Genomic DNA, 18219 nt, shown 5'->3' on the forward strand with positions numbered 1-18219 from the left:
TTGCAATGCTATGTTCAACTCGAATAATTTTATGTGCCGCCAGCACATTTTCCACACTTTGGAAAATACTGGTGTGATGTGGGAAGACAAACTCTTTGGAATCTTCTCCCTTCCCAACACCCCCTCCCTGTTTTATTGGAGTAAAACAAATCCCTGAAGTAAAATCTGTTTCCTCCAGGGATTTGACAATTATCTTAAAGCTGTATCAGTTTGAATGATCCATTATCTGCATGTAGACCTTCCCCTCTTATTTGAATTCTTCTACCTATTTAGGAAGTTCTTCCTAGGAATAGCTTGACTTTATTTTCTTTCCTTTAAAATCAATGAAAAAAAAATGTACAAATTGGCCGGTCATGGTGGCTCCTGCCTGTAATCCCAGCACTTTGGGAGGCCGAGGAGAGCGGATCACCTGAGGTCAGGAGTTTGAGACCAGCCTGGCCAACATGGTGAAACCTCATCTCTACTAAAAATACAAAAATTAGTCAGGTGTGGTGGCAGGTGCCTGTAATCCCAGCTACTCAGCAGGGCCAAGGCAGGAGATTCGCTTGAACCTGGAAGGTGGGGGTTGCAGTAAGCTGAGATCGTGCTGGTGCACTCCAACCCAGGTGACAGAGTGAGACTCCATCTCAAAAAATAATAAATAAAAAATGGAGAAATAATAATTGTAGGTATTTTGGGGGAACAGTGTGATGTTTTGATATATGTATACATTGTGGAATGATTAAGTCAGGCCGATGGACATAGCCGTCTCTTCACATACTTAAATTTTTGTGCAACAGACGTCAAAAACTCATTCCTTCTGTCTAACTGGAATTTTATACATTTTGACTTTCGTGGCCATGGTAGGGCCTAAATCTCTCTCTAGGGCGTAAAAGTGAGATAACCTGGGATCTTCAGAAGTGTCATGTCTGAGTTTCCTGAAATGAATGAAAAGGTGTACAACTGCTGTCTGCTGTGAATGGCATCAAGGAGACATAAGGATTAATCGAATAATGAGAGAAGGGGAGAGAGAGAGAGAAAGAAAGATGGGGTGGAGCTGAGAGAGAGAGAGAGAGAGATTGGGGTGGAGGATGACATTACATTTCTGTGTTCTGTGACACCCTTCACCATCCTTCTTGTTTGCTAGAGGGTAGGTGTGGGATGGTTTATCTCTCCTTTGAAAGTGTTTCTTCCACTCATGGGCGATTTCTGTTGAAATATAGAGAGCAGACTCCAATTCTGCCATTTATTTATTTATGAGACAGAGTCTCACTCTGTCACCCAGGCTGGGGTGCAGTGGCACCATCTCGGCTCACTGCAACCTCCACCTCCTGGGTTCAAGCAGTTCTCCTGCCTCAGCCTCCTGAGTAGCTGGGATTACAGGCACCTGACACCACGGCTGGCTAATTTTTGTATGTTTAGTAGAAACGGGGTTTTCCGTGTTAGGCTGATCTCGAACTCCTGACCTGGTGATCTGCCCGCCTTGGCCTCCCAAAGTGCTGGGATTACAGGTGTGAGCCACCGCATCCGGCCACTTATTATTGTTAAAGCAAACTACATATGGCTTGAGAAGGACTTCATACTTCTACATTTGAGTCGTTGTGGACCAGCTGTAACCTAGCTTAATAGTCAGACAAGATTGAAAAGCTAACTAAGGAGTATGCACCTGTAGCAATAACAGAGTCTTGGCCAACCCCAACGGCAATACTCACAAACACTCATAGACTGCTAAGTGCTCAAACTGTGTTTAAATCAGGCAAATGCCAACCTGTAACCAATCCAGCTGTTTCTGTACCTCACTGCTGATTTCCGTACATCATTCCCCCCCCCCCCTTTTTTTTGTCTATAAATCTTCCACCACGTGGCTGTGCTGGAGTCTTTGTGAATCTGTTCTGATTCTAGGGGCTGCCCGATTCACAAATCATTCATTGCTGAATTAAACTCCTTTACATTTAATTTGGCTGAAGTTTTTCTTTTATCTTTATTAATGTGCCTTTGTGGGGAGCTGCTTCACTCTTCTGAACCTCAGTTTTCTCCCCTGCAAAGTGGGCTTTTGTGGAATCCCCCATCCTGGATCAGGCCTCCTGCCTTTTGCACTTGTGGCTTCCTCTGTCTGGAATGTCCTTTCTGCCCCTTGCTATTCCCAGGTCATTTCCATTGGCCCACCAAACATCAGGACTCAGGTATGACGTCAAGGTCTTCCACAGCCCTGGTTGATCTCCCCTGTCCCACTTCAGTGGCTGCCCCTCCTCTGTGCTCCTGGCATTCTGTGCATCTGCGTTGAAGTCACTTGTACCTCTGTGTTCTTCACTACGTACTGAGCCCTGTCAGAGCTGGGCCTGTCTCTGATTCATCCTTGTTTCCTTAAATTCCAGCAAGGCGTAGTAGATGGGGAATATGACTTGGGACAGGACCGTGGGGAGCCATGATACCTTCTCCTCTCTCCTCCTTGGGCTTGCTTCTGAAGGAGTACCTTCCCAACATCCTCCTGAAGAATTCCTTCTTTTCTGACCCACAGTGAAGTTCACCAGAGACGAAGCATTACAACATGCATTCAGTTTGTCTCTGTTTCCCTGGAGTCTCACAGTTCCATTCTTGTGCCATCAGCATTTTCTGTGAGCCCAGTGAGGGATACTTACGATACAGACAGAAGACAGGGAAATACGGGTTAGAAGAGAGTGGTTCCCTGGCAAAGGCTCCACCCTCAAGCCTGGAAACCCGTGGCCCTAAATGAGAACGACATTCCTGTTTTTGTGCCCCAAAGTTGCCTTTTGGCCCACCCTGCCCCCATCCTATACACGCATATACCCCAGGCTCCATGAGGAGACAAACGGAAGAGCAGAAGAATGGTAGAATGGCACAGCAGAGAGAAGAGAAGGAGTGTCTGAACGCTGACAGGAGTTCAGGTGGGGATGGTCAGAGAGGAGATCAGCTACTGGACGGCCAAACTCCAGAGGACAATCATCTTCCCACTCCATCCCCTTTCCAGCTCCCCATTCATCCCACTGAGAGTCACCTCCACCACTCAATAAAACGCCCGTATTCATCCTTCAGGTCCATGTGTGACCTCGTTTTTCCTGGATGCCAGACAAGAACTCGGGATATGGAAAGCTGCCACACTGGCCGTCTACCCTTGGAAGAAGGCAGAGGGTCCACTGAGCTGGTTAACAATTAAGCCATCTGTGGATGGCAAGCTAAATGAGTGCACTGTAACGCATGGCCTCTTGGGCTTTGGGAGTCACAGACACTGACCCCTGGATGCTGCCATGGGGCAGTAATTCAGGGGTGTTTGCCCTGGCTCCTGCACCTGCCCATCTGTGTGCTCCCCTTCCCATAAGGGGTTTGAGCATGCATGGCGGCTGAGCAGACAAGCCACACCCCTGTCGCACGTCCTGTGAAGGAAGTCAGGGAACTTTCCCATTTCACTTATAGGGAAGTCTCATTTAGCAACATGTCTATGGTGCAACTCAGAGAAGGGAAGAAAAACCATTTGGGAGGGTTGAGTTTAGGCTATTGGTTTATGTAGGAAGCATGGAAGGTGAAGTAGATTCTGCTGGTGCCCTGCCCGGCTCCCCTTCATCAGCTGGCAGATCCATCTCCAAGCTGCTGTGCATGTTGGCTGCTAACAGCTAGCAGCTGTCCAGGGAATTGTCTCCAGGGAACTGCCCTTCCTGACAGGAGCCGCCTTACCTTGGGAAGTCATACTCCCTCATCTGCAGGGACAGCACTCAGTCAATGACTGACACCCTAGGTATAAAGGTTGGATCTTTGAGTCAAAGTGGGAAGGTTCCTGTCATTGTTTTTGTTTGTTTGTTTATTTATTTATTTATTTATTTTTTATTTTTAGAGACAAGGTCTTGTTCTATTGCCCAGGCTGGAGTGCAATGGTGTGCATCATAGCTCACTGCAGCCTCGAACTCCTGGACTCAAGTGATTCTTCTGCCTCAGACTCCTGAGTAGCTAGGACTATAGGTGAGTAATTTCTTTCTTTCTTTCTTTCTTTCTTTCTTTCTTTCTTTCTTTCTTTCTTTCTTTCTTTCTTTCTTTCTTTCTTCCCTTCTTCTTTCCTTCCTTTCCTTCCTTTCTTTCTTCCTTTCTTTCTTCCTTTCTTTCTTCCTTTCTTTCTTCCTTCCTTCCTTCCTTCCTTCCTTCCTTCCTTCCTTCCTTCCTTCCTTCCTTCTTCCTTCTTCCTTCCTTCCTTCCTTCCTTTCTTTCTTTCTTTCTTTCTTTCTTTCTTTCTTTCTTTCTTTCTTTCTTTCTTTCTTTCTTTCTTTCTTTCTTTCTTTCTTTCTTTTCTTTTCTTTCTTTTCTTTCTTTCTTTCTTTCTTTTCTTTCTTTCTTTCTTTCTTTCTTTCTTTCTTTCGATGGGGAAGGTCTTACTATCTTGCCTAGGCTGGTCTCAAACTTCTGGCCTTAAGCAGTCCTCCTACCTTGGTTTCCCAAAGTGCTGGGATTACAGACGTGAGCCACAGTACTCAGCCCCTGTCATTTGATTAGTGCTGCAGAGCCCCCACCAGGATCAGGCCAGGTGAACTTGACCTGAAGCCATATCCTTGTTCACTTTTTCCCTGATCCCTTCCTGCTTCCCTCTCACTTCTCTTGAGAACCCTCCCTCAAGAGATCACACTCTCCAATTCCCATCTCAGACTCTAGGGAATGTAACCTAAGGCTCAGGGCCAACATTCAGTGGGGACACCCAACTGGCTTTGCAGAAATGGAAGATGGAAGATTGCTTAATGGCCTCATATGAGTTATGGAAAGGATGCCTGACCTGCTTTTTCTTTAACCATCATGAGGAAGGAAGATGATGAGGCTCTCATGCTTCTGTCTTAGGGCTTTTTGGGTTTGTATCTTGGTCTGACATCTTGGTTGTGTGTCTTTGGGCAAGGACAATTTCTGTCTGTCAGTTTCCCTGTCTATAAAAGGAGATAATAATCATGCTTTATTTATAGGACTGTTAAGAGGATTAACTGAGATAATCAATATCAAGAGCTTCGGAGGATATATGGCACTTGGTGAGTACTATATTACATTGCTGTTATTACTGATATTGTTACTATTAGTATCATTGTCATGTTAAATTGCAGCTACAGAATGCAAATTGCTGTCTTTTTGAAGAACAATTTTCTGGCTTGAATCAAGAGCCTTCAGTATGTCTCTATCCTTTCATCCAGTAGTTTCCAAACTTGGAACTGAGCCTTAGGGAATAATCTGAAATGCAGATAAGGTTTTATTCACCCATGTCTCATCACAGCATTATTTACAATGGGAAAAAAGGGAAATCACTCCACTGTCCAACAATGGGGCAAAGTTGAATTAGCATGTGTACTGCAGCATTCACTCCCTTCACAGCAGTTCAGTGTCCCTCAAGGATCCAAAACAATGAAGATGCTAAGTTGACAGATGCCCTGCGGGAAGAAAGAGATAGAGATGGTTAAGTCAGTTTCACAACATCTGTTGGACACCTGCTGTGTGACCAGGCATTGTGCTACGTGGTGAGGTCCCCTTTCTCAAGTCATCTCCATCCTGTGAAGGAGACAGACAGGTGCATAGCTGATTAGAGCGCAGACCAATATAGGCTGTGACAAGGATAAGAACAAGCTGGTTATGGAAGCTGAGAGGCAGAACACAGCTTTATTTGAAGGACCAGAGAAGAATTCCCAGGGAGCCTACCATCCTAGTAGCTATGTCTCTTTGGGGTGTCAAGATCAGCTAAAAAGACAGAGGCATTACAGCCAGCAGAATTCTAGAAAACTTAGTTAACTTTATTTGGATACCTCATCTTGAGTTCTTGCAATATTTGGTCCTACATGCCTTGAGCCCGTGTATGTGTGTGCGTGCGTGTGTGTGTGCATGTGTGTGTGCGCATGTGTGTGTGTGTTGGTGAACTTAGGTGCAGATTTCGTGAGAGCCACTATTATGATAACGTCTACAGTTGCCTCTCAATTTTACCCTTGTCATCACTATGGCAACCCACAAAACAAAAAAGACAGAAGGAAAGGCTTTTGATCTTATCTTGCCTGGGGCTTTGCCGTAGCCTTTGATATTCCCTGGGACTCGATATCAGGAAGTTCACCATTGTGCATTCAGTATTTTGGGTCACCTGGATGTTGCTTCTTTCTGGCATTGGCTCCTCTCAGAGGGTGCTGGAAATAATGAGAAATTCTAAAACAATTAGCTGGAGGTTATGAAAAGCCATGTGCAAATTGTGGCAGGTTGTATTTTCCATAGATGATTACAATAAGATCTCCTGTCACACATGCAGTGCTATGGCCTTGGCATCCCCATTGAGTTGTAATTGTTGTACCCTCCCTGTGACTCTGGATGGGTCTTGGGGACTGTCTTGACCAACGGAACGTAGCAGAAGTGGTGATATGTGACTTCTGAGGCTAGCTTATAAAAATACCATGCACATCTGCCTTGGGCTCCATCTTGGAAGTCAGCCACCATGCTGTGAGGAAGCCCAGACGTCCTGTGGAGAGGCCCACGTGAGGAAGACTGAGGTCCCCAGCCCATAGCTCTGGCTGAGGTCCCAGCTGATAGACAGCACCAACTTGCCAGCCGTACGAGTTATGATTTAGTTCTCCATCTAGCTACCCCAGTGTGTGCCACGTGGAATGGAGATGAGCTGTTTTCACTGAGCCCTACTCAACTTATAAATTTGTGAGTAAAATAAAGCACTGTTGTATTAAGCCATTAAGTTTTGGAATAGTTGGTCACTTGGCAATAGACAACCCAAACAAATCTATGTCCTAACAAGATGTTTTGCTTTGTGGAGGGAGAATATGCACTCATTTTAATTTTGTATTTATTTATTTATTTTTGAGACAGTCTCGCTCTGTCACTGAGGCTGGAATGCAGTGTTGCGATCTCGGCTCACTGCAAGCTCTGCTTCCTCGGTTCAAACGATTCTCCTGCCTCAGCTTCCTCAGTAGCTGGGATTATAGGTGTGAGCCACCACACTGGGCTAATTTTTTTATATTTTTAATAGAGATGGGGTTTCGCCATGTTGGCCAGGCTGGTCTCAAACTCCTGACCTCAGATGATTCACTCACCTCAGCGAGTGCTGGGATTACAGGCATGAGCCACTGTGCCTGGCCTAATTTTTATTTTTTATTGAATTTTTAAATTTTTAAAACTTTTTATTTTTTTTTTTAGAGACAGGGATTAACTGTGTTGCCCAGGCTGGTCTTGAACTCCTGGCCTCAAGCAATCTTCTCACCTCAGCCTCTCAAAGTGTTGAGCTTACAGGCATGAGCCACTGCCCCTGTCCCATCACCAATTTTCTGTCATCTACATGCACTGATGCATTTCCAATTCTGTTTTAAAATTAGACCTTCTCAAGATTCTGAGTAGCTCTCAACAGTGACCTTGTAACAGAGACTTGAAAAATGAGTTCAGGTGGAGAACGTAGGACAGGCATGGATGGTGACAGGAACTACTCGGGCCAAGGCAGTATAGCACAAGGAATTTAGTGGGCACAGGGAGCTAGGAGCAGTTAGCTGTTTCTGGCGTGTAAGAAGAAGGTATAGAGAAGCAGGGGATGAGGGTGGATAGGTAATGGGGGCTACACTGGGGAACCTGATGGGGGTGCAGAATGGGAGCTGGTGTCTTGTCTCCAATTACATGGTAAACTCAAGTGAGGCTGGTTCCTGATTCTGGACTCCCTTATCCTAGCATAGAACCCTAGCCACCATTTTTGGTTCCAGCATAAACTGCCCTTGATGGTAGCTTCCTTTGAGGCCCTGAAGGTTTTAAGTAAGAAAAGCAAGGAGGTCATAAAGCATAATGATTACGACCTTGAGCTCTGGGCTCAGATGTCAGCTTCCTGCTAGGTTGACCTGGTGATATAGGACTTCTCTAGGTCTCAGTCTTCCTGTTTTCACAACAGGGTGATGGGGCTGTTTTGCAGATTCAATGAAACCATTAACATAAAACCTTTATCACATAGTCAATGTTCATTACAGGTAGCTATTTCAACATCTGGAAGTGTGTGTGTAGAAGGAAGGTCGGGTGAACACAAGTGAATACAATTGGGCTTATAGAAAACTCTGTGAGGTTGGGCGTGGTGGTTTATTGCCTGTAATTTCAGGGCTTTGGGAGGCCCATGGTGGAGGATTGCTTGAGCTCAGGAGTTCCAGAGCAGGCTGGGTAACATGGCAAAACCCCGTCTCCACAAAACAACAACAACAACAATAACAACAAAATCCAGAAATTAGCCAGGCATGGTGGTATGCCTGTAGTCATAGCTACTTGGGAGGCTGAAGCGGGAGGATCGCTTGAACCCAGGAAGTGGAGGTTGCAGTAAACTGACATTGCGCCACTGCACTCCAGCCTGGGCGACAGAGTGAGATACTGTCTTAAAAATAAATAAATAAAATAAAAAAACCCCAGAAAACTCTGTGAAGTTAGAAACAAAGTTATTTTCTGATCCACCCAAGAAAATGACTTTTCAGGCCAGTTGCAGTGTCTCACACCTGTAATCCCAGCACTTTGGGCAGCCAAGGTGGGTGGATTACCTGAGGTTGGGAGTTCAAGACCAGCCTGGGCAACAAGGAGAAACCCCGTGTCTACTAAAAATACAAAATTAACCAGGCATGGAGGCACATGCCTGTAATCCCAGCTACTTGGGAGGCTGAGGCTGGAGAATTACTTGAACCCGGGAGGCGGAGGTTGCAGTGAGCTGAGATTGTGCCACTGCACTCCAGCCTGGGCAACAATTCCGTCTCAAAAAAAAAAAAAAAAAAAAAAAAAAGAAAATGTCTTTTCAGATTTTTGAGACATTTCAGAGTTGAGAAGGGATGAACAATAGCACCTTTCCTGTAGAAAATGCAAAGTCACACTCCTGAGAAACAGCCTGCCCTGCAGAAGGAGGCGCCTGGAGGAATGGCCGTGCCGGATTATTTGACTGAGGTTAGACATGCCATGTGGGACTAAGATGCCCCTCCAGGCCCCTGGGTCGCTCCAGGAGAGTGACCCCTGGGGAAATGGGTGCTTTTAGGTCACTCTGTCAAAGACTCCTTAATGGCTTCCTTAATGGACTTCCACTGTCTCAGAAGTGGAATGGAATTGTTTCTGCGCAAAAATGGAGATGTGATGTCTAGTTCATGCCGCGTACAGAAGGAGAATGTTTTGCAGTGACAGCCTGCTTTTTTTTTTTTTTTTTTTTTTTTTTTTTTGAGACAGGGTTTCACTCTGTCACCCAGGCTGGAGAACAGTGGTGCAGTCTCAGCTCACTGCAACCTCCGCCTCCCAGGCTCACGTGGTCCCCCACCTCAGCCTCCCCAGTAGCTGGGACCACAGGCATGCACCACCGTGCCTGGCTAATTTGTTCTGTGTTTTTGGTAGAGACAGGGTTTTTCCATTTTGCCTAGGCTGAACTTGAACTCCCGGGCTCAAGTGACATGCCTGCCTTGGCCTCCCAAAGTGTTAGGATTACAGGCTTGAGCCACTGCACCCAGCAGTCCACCTACTCTTATGAACATAGAAAGCAGGATAGAAAAGTTTCCTTAGCCTGGTGCAGTGACTCACGCCTGTAATCCCAGCACTTTGGGAGGCCGAGGCGGGTGGATCACCTGAGATCAGGAGTTCGACACCAGTCTGGCCAACATGGTGAAACCCCATCTCTACTAAAAATACAAAATTTAGTCAGGTGTGGTGGCGGGTGCCTGTAATCTCAGCTACTTGGGAGGCTGAGGTAGGAGAATCACTTGAACCTGGGAGGCAGAGGTTGCAGTGAGCCAAGATTGTGCCATTGCACTCCAGCCTGGGCAACAAGAGCAAAACTCCATCAACAAACAAACAAACAAACAAACAACAGCAACAACAACCAAACAGCCTCTTCGGCACAATGTGTTTCTTAAGCTCTTGTAAGAGTCTGTATTTTAGGGCTTTCTTTTAGTGCAACGCAAACAACCCAGGTTCTAGAGTTATAAAAACTTAAGTCCCAGTTGTGTCGCTCAGTGGCTGTGTGACGTTGGGCAAGGGACCCACCCTTTCTGAACACTGGTTTTCTCATCTGTACAATAGCAACAGTAACTCTGCCCCAGGACTGTTGCAAAGGCCCCAGGAGGCAAGGCATGCCGATGGCACAGTGTGTCACCTGCCTGTACAATGTGCCCCTTCCCTTCCAGCCTCTGGCTGCAGCTTCTTGTCCCCGGGAGCAAAGCAGAGGACTGGCAGAACTGGGGGCTTTTGAGAGGCTGGCTTTTCACTCTTCACTCTCCCTCTCCTTGGCTGCAACCCCTGCAATTTTTGCTGCTTTAAAAACAGGGATCAATACTCCATTAACTCATACCTTTTGTAGTTGCTGAACACAGGACACCACTGGGGGTCACTGGGGCTGCAGGACAAGCCCTGAAGCCTGGCTCCAGCAGAAGCAGCCCATCCCAGAGGCACAGGGAGCTGATGGGAGCTGGCAAGGCCCTGGCTTCTTGTAATGTTTCATCCCAATGCCCCTCTGCTCGGAACTCTTGCCAGCAGCAAAGAAATAGCGGCAGAATCAAAACTTTGAAGGAATTCATTCATTTGGCAAACATTGAATGAGTTTCTGCTCTGAAGGGAAGTGGATTTGGTGTGAAACAGACATGGGTTTGGATCCTGGATCATCCTGGCCTGCTGAAGAGCTGTCGTCTGTGTGCCTGGCATGAAGTAGGCGCCTGCTAGATAGAGGCTGAGTGATGGGATACATTTTGTGATAATTGGTGAGGCACATTGCTTTTCAGAACCTTAGTTCTTTATCTCTGAAATGGGCATAATCATCGTCCCTCCTCCACAATTCCCTTTGTGTTAGGAGATGTTGTAAGCGATGCGCAGAACTGCCACACTGTAGCCTCTCTACAAGCGCTGGTGTTGATGACGGGCATTTATAATCCACCCTGACTGGTTGCAGAGAACTATTTCCATCCAGAATTGTATGATACCTTCGCCCCATCGCTTCTGCAGCCAGTAATCCAAGTGGTTTTTTCTCTCCCCTAATTATCTCCATTTGCATTCTTTTTCTTTTGTTACGTAAGCTGAGATATTAGACGCATTGGCTGTGAAGATTGAATTCTCTTCTAATTATAAGAAAAATGGCCTTTTCTTTCTTCTGTTAGTCCTAATGGAAATTAGCTGCATAAATCTCCCAGCTTTGGGGTAATTTTCTAGGCCTCCAGCAGCATCAGGGAATGCAGGCTTTGAAAGGAGGTTGGTGTGCATCCCTCAGTAGGGAGGCTGGGGCGGGGGCTTTGGAGTTGCGGAGACCTGAGGGTTTTTTTTTTTTTTTTTAGATGGAGTCTTGCTCTGTCGCCCAGGCTGGAGTGCAGTGGCACAATCTTGGCTCATTGCAGCCTCTGCCTCCCAGGTTCAAGCGATTCTCCTGCCTTAGCCTCCCGAGTAACTGAGATTACAGGTGCGCACCACCATGCCCAGCTAATTTTGTATTTTTACTAGAGATGGGGTTTCACCATGTTGGCCAGGCTGGTCTCAAACTCCTGACCTCAGGTGATCCACCCACCTCAGCCTCCCAAAGTGCTGAGATTATAGGTGCAAGTCACTGCACCTGGCGAGGTAGACCTGAGTTTGAATGCAGTTATGAGATGTGTGACCTGGGGCAGGCCACCTTACCTCCCTGGTGTTGGTCTTCTCGTCTACAAAACGGGCCTGATAATCCTCAGCATGTGGTGTTGGTGTGAAGTTTCATGCTGTTCTAAGATGAAGGGGGTTGGAGTTGGGTTACTTTGCCATTATAGCACTTTTCGTCTTTCCCTACCTCTCCTAGGCTCATTCCCCAATGCCACCCATCCGGGAGAAGGAGGCCCATTCTCCTGGCCATTGTATGTGTCCCATGGAGTCTGCTATGAGGACTGTCAGAAAAAGACCAAACCGTCCTACGACACTATTTTCCCATGTCCCCTAGCCCCAAGGTGTTTGGATAAATAAATACAGGTGTGGATTTCTGGATCTGATACCTGCCTATAGACTTGTTTTTTTGAGATGGAATCTCACTCTGTCATCCAGGCTGGAGTGCAGTGGTACAATCTCGGCTCACTGCAACCTCTGCCTTCTGGGTTCAGGTGATTCTCCTGCCTCAGCCTCCCAAGTAGCTGGGACTATAGGTGTGTGCCACCATGCCTGGCTAATTTTTATGTTTTTAGTAGAGACAGGGTTTCACCTGTTGGCCAGGTGAAACCAGCATGTTGGCCAGGCTGGTCTTGAACTCCTAATCTTAGGCGGTCCGCCAGCCTCAGCCTCCCAAAGTGTTGGGATTACAGGTGTGAGCCACTGTGTCTGGCCACCCATAGACTTTCTCTGCTGCTCTCCCCAGACCACTGTGTCTCCTCATGTGCATGGGTTTTTAAAAAATTTTTTTATGTCATTGTCGTTGTGATCATCCCAGAGGAGAAGCCAGACCTGCAAAGACACATCTGAGACGGTCTCTGTGGATCCACCAGTTTATTCCTCATCTTTAGGGCCCCAACAGAACACAGATTGGAGAGAAGGCCCAGTTCTAATGCTGGGTGGAGGGAGGAGGAGGGTGGTAGGTGGGAGAAGACAATGGTTTGATAATTCGCGCCCACCACCAATTAACCGCAAGAGCACAGGGATGTTACTTAATATCTCCACATATCAGTTCTTCATCCACCGTCCTGTGGAAAATTCCAGGTCCTGTCCTCATTCTCTGGATCTAGACACAGAGGCAGGGATAGAAAGAGCTTAAGAGTCACCAGACAGAGCCGGGAGGAGATTTCACATCGTGGTCCGTGGTTCCTTCTCTTTAACTGCACGTGTGAGGTCTCTGCAGTGGGGACATTTGCTGCCATGGAATCGCAGCCATGACCTTCTAAGTGTGGCCAGCAAGTTCTCGTGATTAGCCGGGCTGGGGGAGCAGAAACAGGCGCTGGGGACGGGGAAGGAAGCCTAGCTCTCCATGTCTTTCCTCTGGTGCTCTTAGAGGATAAGGGAGAGAATAAAGAGAGAAAGGAATGAGAGGAGAGGGGATGATAGGAGGAGGAGGGTGGAGAGAAAAGGAGAAACAGAGAAAGAATATTTCTTTCCTTGCTATGTCTTTTGGCTCTGTCTTATGGGACAGAAGGGACCTGCCCTGTGTCCCACAGCAGGGGAGCGGCAGACTCTGGACTGTGTCAGCTGCACGGGTTTCAGTTTCCGGTGACGGCACCTGGTTATTGCTATTCTGTTCAGGAGACTGGATGTAGCAGACTCTCATGGAAATGAATCCTCTAGACGTGATGAATTACCCTCAGGGCTCAAAGCCACCAGCTGGGCAACCTCCAGTCCTGGTGCTGTGGTGGCCGAGGGATAGCAGCTTCCTATACGTGGCTCTTGGGGTGCAGAGATGGGGCAGTGGGAGGCAGGGCTGAGTAGCAGGGACCGTCCTTGCTAGCTGCACCCTTCATGCCTGGTCTGCCTTTCCCTGAAGCTGCCTGGAAGAGGAAATGAGAATCTAATGACGTAAGAGTCCTGGTTGGGGGACTGTCAGCCTCCTGCAGCTTGGTCACGGGTCGTAGGAAGCCTGTGTCAGATGTGGGCAGATTCTTTAATTGTTCTGGCAGCATGGAAGCCCACTGCCATGGAGGAAGTACAGCCTTCCCTTCTAGCAGGTGTCAAGGGTTAGAAGCCAGCCCAGTGCTGTGGGAGGAACGGGGATCTAGAGTCAGGCAGACGTGAGGCTGGGATCCCTCATCCTGGGTGGGCATAATCTTGGCCCCACTTGGAGGCTGAAGGGAGAGATGTTGGCTTAGGGAGAGGACAGAAGGAGGGGGGGCATTTTCATGTCAGCCTCTTGTCACTTGCCAGGATTGGGTCCCGAAGAGATGGCTGGGTGGGCTTTGTTCACTCACCGTATCCGTGGCGGGACACTTGGGCCAATTGGTGAAAGCTCAGTTGACTCCACGGTGCTTCTGAGACACACTTTCTGGGAACCATCTGTGCTTAATAATTGGTGATAATGACATCAGTTAGAACCAAGCCTAGATTACCCATTGGAAAATGTTATGCACGTTTTATTTATTTATTTATTAATTATTTTTTTGAGACAGAGTTTCGCTCTGTCACCCAGGCTGGAGTGCAGTGGTGTGATCTTGGCTCACTGCAACCTCCGTCTCCCAGGTTCAAGCGATTCTCCTGCCTCAGCCTGCTGAGTAGATGGGATTACAGGCATAGCCACCACACCTAGCTAATTTTTGTATTTTTAGTAGAGAAAGGGTTTCACCATGTTGGCCAGGCTGTTCTCCAACTCCTGACCTCAAGTGATTTGCCCACCTTGGCCTCCCAAAATGCTGGAATTACAGGTGTGAGCCACCATGCCCGGCCTGGTATGAAGGTCATCTTGAAGTCCCTTTGGTAGCACTACACTTCTGTGTTTTATTTTTTTATTTTTATTTTTTATTTATTTTTTTCTTTTGAGACAGAGTTTTGCTCTTATTGCCCAGGCTGGAGTGCAATGGCATGATCTCAGCTCACCGCAACCTCCACCTTCCAGGTTCAAGCGAATCTCCTGCCTCAGCCTCCCTAGTAGCTGGGATTACAGGCATGTGCCACCATGCCTGTCTAATTTTGTATTTTTAGTAGAGACAGGGTTTCTCCATGTTGGTCAGGCTAGTCTCGAACTCCCAACCTCAGGTGATCCGCCCGCCTCGGCCTCCCAAAATGCTGGGATTACAGGTGTGAACAACCATGCCCGGCACACTTCCGTGTTTTAAAGCACCATTGGTCCTGGCTGGATCCTGACAAATCAGAGAGGTGTTCAGGTTTCTGGGGACACATTCATTCCAGCCTCTTTTAGGCCAGCCTGGGAAATAGTCAAGAGGAGAGGAGAACTGGGTTTGAATCCTGGCTCAGCCATTTCCCAGTTGTGTGGCCCTGGACAGGCAACTTCATCCCTCTGAGGCTCATCTTTCTCATCTGTAAAATGGGAACAATAACATTATCTGTCTTATATGTTAATTGTTAGGGTCAACTAAACTACATTAAGTGAATGAAAGTGCTTAAGGGAGGATTCAGCCATCGTCAGACGCTATGCCTCCGTGTGTCCCTCTAGGTCCCCTCTCCCCTGTCCTCCTGCTCTGTGCCCTCAGAGGCTGACCTGTATGAACCACATCAAATGGCTCCCTTGATCTTAGAGCTTGGGTTGGGTTGGGCTGGGGAGCGTTGTCAGGAGGTAGGGGTGAAGGAGCCAGGTCAAGATATTTATTCTTTTTGCTCCTTCTTTGCAGGGGTGACTGGGGTCAGTTGCATCCCTTGACTGAGGGTCTTTGCTCCTGCTTTGTGGGCCTGCACTCACAGCTTTCTCTGTGTCCAGATTTTGATAATTGCTCCCTCCTCCTCATCCGTCCAGGCCTAAGGTGGTAACTTCTCCACTGCCACAAGCCTCAGGTTACTGCACCGTCCTTTGAGATTTTCCAACACTCTGCACATTCCCTTGTAAATAATTCTTTATTCGTCTCAGCTCAAGTTGGTCTCACCCCATTGGAGTGGCGAGCTAATTTCCTGCTGGGAGCCTGACCGATCTCACCCTAATCCTCACTGTGGATGGTCCAATGAGTCTACTGAAGCTGACACCAGATTTTCCTGTGATGTGTTCACCAGTGTCCTGGCTGGCTGGACCAAGGAGTTGACCCGGTGTGACAGTTCAATTGAGGCATGACCTTCCCCAAATCAGGGTTAGGGGCCTTTCCTAAATAGTGATTAAACTGACTTTTTGACTAGCACTCCCCTGGGGACCTTACTGGAGACCTGAGTTCTCATAGGCTCTTAGGCTGTGTCCTACTAGGCTTTGCCCCTGTAGAAGGTCAAGGAGCAGACCAGGTTATTCCCAGGTGGTGGGAGGGAGTAGGAACTTGCAGTCTTAGCAGAAGTGGCAGGATTTTTGCATCTGACAGCCAACCTCCAGCTACCTCCACTCAGCCCTGGACAGATCTGATTAGTCAGGTGTAGAGGCTAAAGCACACTTAGCCTTAGCTTAGCTAAAGCATTCGACATAAGGCTCTTTTTTTTCTTTTTTCTTTTTTTTTTGTTTGAGACAGAGTCTCACTCTGTCACCCAGGCTGGAGTGCAGTGGTACAGTCTTGGCTCACTGCAACCTCTGCCTCCCGGATTCAAGTGATTCTCTTGCTTCAACCTCCCAAGGAGCTGGGATTATAGGCACCCACCACCACGCCCAGCTAATTTTTGTATATTTTAGTAGAGATGGGGTTTCACCATATTGGCCAGGCTGGTCTTGAACTCCTGACCTCAGGTGATCCACCTGCCTCGGCCTCCCAAAGTGCTGGGATTACAGGCTTTGGCCATTGAGCCCGGCCTGACATATGACTCTTAATATCCAGTTCTTGGTGTGATCTTGGGCTTCACATCTGACCACTCCTCCTTTTTGTTTACTTCCCTGCCTTACAAAAAAATAAACAGGGTCCAGCCATGGTGGCTCACCTCTGTAATCCCAGCACTTTGGGAGGCCGAGGTGGGAGGATCACTCGAGCTCAGGAGTTATAGATCAGCCTGGGAAACATGGCAAGACCTGCACCTGCACCCCCCAACCCAGATCTCTACAAAAAAATTCTACAAAAAAAATTAAATGAAATTGGCAGGACATGGTGGTGTGCACCTGTAGTCCCAGTTACTTGGGAGGCTGAGGCTGGAGGATCACTTGAATTTGGGAGGTTGATACTGCAGCGAGCTGTGATTGTGCCAGTATACTTCAGCCTGGAAAACAGTGAGACACTGTCCCAAAAAAGAAAAAAGTAAAAGAATATAAAAAAAACCAACATGTGATAGTTTAATGTGTGAACCTGGCTAGGCTACAGCTCCCAGTTATTCAGTCAAACACGAATCTAGGTGTTACTTTGAAGGGATTTTATAGATGTGGCTATCTAATGTCTACAATCGGTTGCCTTTCAGTCAAATTTGAGATAATCCTTTTCCCTTGGCTTACTTCCCAAGGTATCAGCTGGTAGCAGATTCAAACAGTGGTTTTCCCTCTGGGGTTCAAAAGATGTGTAGAATTTTGTGTCTTAATATTTTTCTAGGAAGAAGGTTCATCCACGCTCCTTCATTTTTGTTTTTTTTTTTTTGTGATGGAGTTTCTCTCTTTGGTTCAGGCTGGAGTGAAGTGGTGCGATCTCCGCTCACTGCAGCAGTCTCCGCCCACCAGGTTCAAGCAATTCTCCTGCCTCAGCCTCTTGAGTAGCTGGGATTCTATGATAGACGCCCATCACCACACCCGTCTAATTTTTGTATTTTTAGTAGAGATGGAGTTTGGCCATGTTGGCCAGGCTGATCTTGAACTCCTGACCTCAGGTGATCCACACACCTCTTTCATTCTTAAACCATGAAATGGTTAAGAATCCCTAGATACAGATATTAGTTATGTGTCACTTCTCCCAGGATCATGTGATTTTACAGATGGCATTTGAATAGCCAAAGGAATGAATCTTTTTTTTTTTTTTGAGACGGAGTCTCGCTCTGTTGCCCAGGCTGGAGTGCAGTGGCGCGATCTCAGCTTGCTGCAAGTTCCGCCTCCTGGGTTTACGCCATTCTCCTGCCTCAGCCTCCCGAGTAGCTGGGACTACAGGCGCCCGCCACCTCGCCTGGCTATTTTTTTGTATTTTTTTAGTAGAGACGGGGTTTCACCGTGTTAGCCAGGATGGTCTCGATCTCCTGACCTCGTGATCCGCCCGTCTTGGCCTCCCAAAGTGCTGGGATTACAGGCTTGAGCCACTGCACCTGGCTTGTGTTTTGTTTTTTAGAGACAGAGTCTTGCTCTGTTGCCCAGGCTGGAGTGCAGTGGCCGGATCTCAGCTCACTGCAAGCTCCGCCTTCCGGGTTCACGCCATTCTCCTGCCTCAGCCTCCCGAGTAGCTGGGACTACAGGCGCCCGCCACCTCGCCTGGCTAGTTTTTTGTATTTTTTTAGTAGAGACGGGGTTTCACTGTGTGAGCCGGGATGGTCTCGATCTCCTGACCTCGTGATCTGCCCGTCTCGGCCTCCCAAAGTGCTGGGATTACAGGCTTGAGCCACCGCGCCCGGCCCCCATATGAATTTTAAAATAGCTTTTTCTAGTTCTATAAAGAATGTCATTGGTAGTTCGACAGGACTAGCCTTGAATCTGTAAATTGCTTTGGACAGTGTGGTCATTTTAATGATATTGCCGCCTCCTGGGTTTACGCCATTCTCCTGCCTCAGCCTCCCGAGTAGCTGGGACTACAGGCGCCCGCCACCTCGCCTGGCTAGTTTTTTGTATTTTTT

At 47.5% G+C, this 18219-nt stretch overlaps 1 long non-coding RNA gene across 1 annotated transcript in view; it reads left to right on the plus strand.

Moving 5' to 3' along the window:
* Positions 1 to 3908: 3908 nt before the first annotated feature.
* LOC110741995 overlaps positions 3909 to 18219 on the plus strand; it is a 112544-nt gene continuing 98233 nt past the window's right edge. The window contains exons 1-2 of the long non-coding RNA XR_002519138.1: positions 3909 to 3951; positions 4932 to 4994. This is a non-coding gene — a long non-coding RNA (uncharacterized LOC110741995). The remainder of the gene's footprint in view (positions 3952 to 4931; positions 4995 to 18219) is intronic.

Source organism: Papio anubis, chromosome 18, assembly GCF_008728515.1.
Source record: "Papio anubis isolate 15944 chromosome 18, Panubis1.0, whole genome shotgun sequence".
NCBI classification, from domain to species: domain Eukaryota; kingdom Metazoa; phylum Chordata; class Mammalia; order Primates; family Cercopithecidae; genus Papio; species Papio anubis.